The sequence below is a fragment of the Poecilia latipinna genome, unplaced genomic scaffold (assembly GCF_001443285.1).
Source record: "Poecilia latipinna isolate Pla-1442-1.1 unplaced genomic scaffold, P_latipinna-1.0 Scaffold4223, whole genome shotgun sequence".
Classification (NCBI taxonomy): Eukaryota; Metazoa; Chordata; class Actinopteri; order Cyprinodontiformes; family Poeciliidae; genus Poecilia; species Poecilia latipinna.
Genome location: NW_015116839.1, coordinates 1 through 3162, shown reverse-complemented (window position 1 = coordinate 3162; position 3162 = coordinate 1).

The window sequence follows — 3162 nt, the reverse complement described above, 5'->3', positions numbered from 1 at the left end:
CTCAAACACACCTGGATCAAATGAACTCCTCGTTTCCAGCCTATTGCAGAGAGGAATGAATGCTGTTGAGGGAATTCAGACATTTTGGAGCAGAGGTAAATCTAAAAGTTGCAGGATGGTAGCCCTGGAGGACTGGAATTGGTGACCCCTGGTCTAAACTATGTTTCAGAGAGCAAACACAATAAAAACATGCTTTATCTGTGGCACTGTTCATTAAAATGGGACATTCTGATGTATTAAAATTAAATACAATAGGTTCACTTAATGATATTAGCGATTAGGTAATGCATTCAGCAAGTACTTTTGCTTTTAATATTTAAGTATTTTTAAAAGCCAGTACTTTTTTACTTTTACTTAAGTAAAATGTTAATGTGGTACTTTTACTTTTACTTGAGTACAAAAATGTATTTGCCTGTGTATTTGTACTTTTACTTAAGTACATTTTTTGAGTACTTTCTCCACCACTGCTGTCGGATCACATTTGATCAAATCTACTCTTCTTCCCCGCCCTTAAGCTGTAATGACGTAGATAAGTTGGTAGATGATTTTCAGTGCAAACTTTCAGATGCCATTGATTACATTGTCCCCATTAAAGTGAAAGTTGTGACTGGTAGGAAGAAATCTCCATGGAGAAATGCACAAACAGTTCAATCTGCTAGACAACTCTGCCGTAGGGCGGAAAGAAAATGGCGTAAAGCTGAACTTCACATTTATTATGACATCTATAAAGAAATCTCAACACTAAAACATGCAAAAGAGGCTTTCTTTGCAGATATCATAAACAAAAACATTAAAAATGCTTGAGCTCTATTTGCTACTGTTGACAGGCTCACAAACCCTCCTACGATGTTGCCACCTGAACTTCAATCTAATGCAGCCTGCAACAAGTTTTCCAGTTTCTTCTTAGAGAAAATTCAAAAAATCAGAGGATTAATCTGCACATCCACTCCAAAGCCAGTACCAATGCTGTGCCTAAACAAAACAAATGCAGGAACAATGACCCAATTTCAACTACTTCATTATAAAACCCTTCAAGAAATTATAAGTCAATTAAGCTCCAGTTCCTGCTGTCTGGATGTCCTACCCACACATTTCTTTAAGAAAGTCCTGCCTGTCGTTGCTAATGATCTGATCCAAATAGTAACTCATCGCTCTCTTCAGGTGTTTTCCTCCAGGCTTTGAAAACAGCAGTTATCAAACCACTGATAAAAAAGAACAATCTGGACAAATCACTACTGCAGAATTACAGGCCGACCTCTGACCTCCCATTCATCAGTAAAGTTATTGAAAAAGCAGTTTAAACAATTAAATAACTTCCTAACAATAATGAATCGCTTTGACTCCTTCCAGTCTGGTTTTCATGCTCAGCACAGCACGGAGACGGCCTAGTCAAAGTGTTCAATGACATCCATATAAATAGACAGTGAGAGAACCACAGTGCTGGTTCTGTTGGACCTCAGTGCAGCTTTTGACACCGTTGACCTCAACATCTTACTGAATCGACTGGAGAGTTGGGTCGGACTCTCCGGTCCAGTGCTCAATTGGTTGGAATCTTACATAAAGAACAGGGATTTCTTTGTTTCAATCAGAAACTTCTCATCAGAGAGGTCACAGGTCACATGTGGGGTACCCCAAGGTTCAATCCTAGGACCCCTCTTATTCAATATTTATATGCTCCCACTGGCTCAGGTTATAACAGGAAATAAGATCAGCTACCCTATCTACGTGGATGATACACAGCTCTACATCACGATGTCACCAGGTGACTCTGAACCATCCAATCACTGAATAGCTGCTTAGAACAGATAAATGTGTGGATGTGCCAAAACTTTCCAGCTGAACAGAAACAAAACTGAAGTTATTATCTTTGGACCTAAAGAGGCGCGCACTAGAATCAGTGTACAGCTTCAGTTATTACAACTGAAAACCAGCGATCAGCCCGAAACCTGGGAGTAGTGATGACCTCTGACCTGAACCTTCAGAGCCACATTAAGACAGTCGCAAAGTCGGCCTTCTATCACCCGAAGAACATCTCCAGGATTAGAGGACTGATGTCTCACCGCGATCTAGAGAAACTCATCCATGCATTTATCTTCAGCCGCATTGATTACTGCAACAGCGTCTTCACAGGTCTGACTAATAAATCAATCAAACAGCTGCAGCTGATCCAGAATGCCGTTGCTCGCGTTCTCACTAAAACCAGGAAGATAGAGCACATAACACCAGTTTTAAAGTCCCTACACTGGTTCCCTGTAGCTCAAAGAATAGACTTTAAAATACTGTTGTTAGTTTATAAATCACTGAACGGTTTAGCACCACAATACATTAAAGATCTGTTATTGCTGTACCAACCGTCTAGACCCCTCAGATCTTCTGGTTCTGCTCTGCATCCCCAGAACCAGAACCAAAAGAGGAGAAGCAGCTTTCAGCTTCTATGCACCACAAATTTGGAACAAACTTCCAGAAAACTGTGAAACAGCTGAATCACTGAGTGCCTTTAAATCTCGACTTAAAACCCACCTGTTTAGAGTTGCTTATGGCTAAATAAGGGTTAGAGTCCCAGTTAATGGCGTTTTAACTAAAGTTCTAAAGGGTTAGAAAAAGGGAGTGGGTATTTTTTGGGTTTTTTAAATTCAATGCTACATGACTCTGTGTTTTGTTTTGTGATGTAAAGCACTTTGAAATGCCTCGCTGCTGAAATGTGCTATACAAATAAAATTTGATTGAATGTTATTGGTGCATCCATGTCCTTGAGCTTAGTTCCCCTTTAGCTCTCTTGAACATAAGAACTTCTTTTCAGATCCAATAAAGCCTGGCAATTTTTTTGAAAAATAGAAACACTCTCCAAATTTATTTCCTGTCCCAGTTTCTGATTTACCCTTCTAATTTTATTAGTAATTTTATTTGATTTACCCTTCTAATAAAATTAGAAGGGTAAATCAGAAACTGTCCAATCTGCTTGTGCCCCACATCTCCACACTCAAAACACTTCATCACACCTAAGCTTGCATATACTATATCCTTCCTCGTGTTTAACATGGAAAGATATATCTAACATCTGGGTTGGTGAATCCAGATACATAACCATTTGTCTACGCCAGAGGTTCCCAAACTGTGGGGCACGTCCCCTGGGGGGGTGCCGTGTCATTGCAGGGGGGGCGC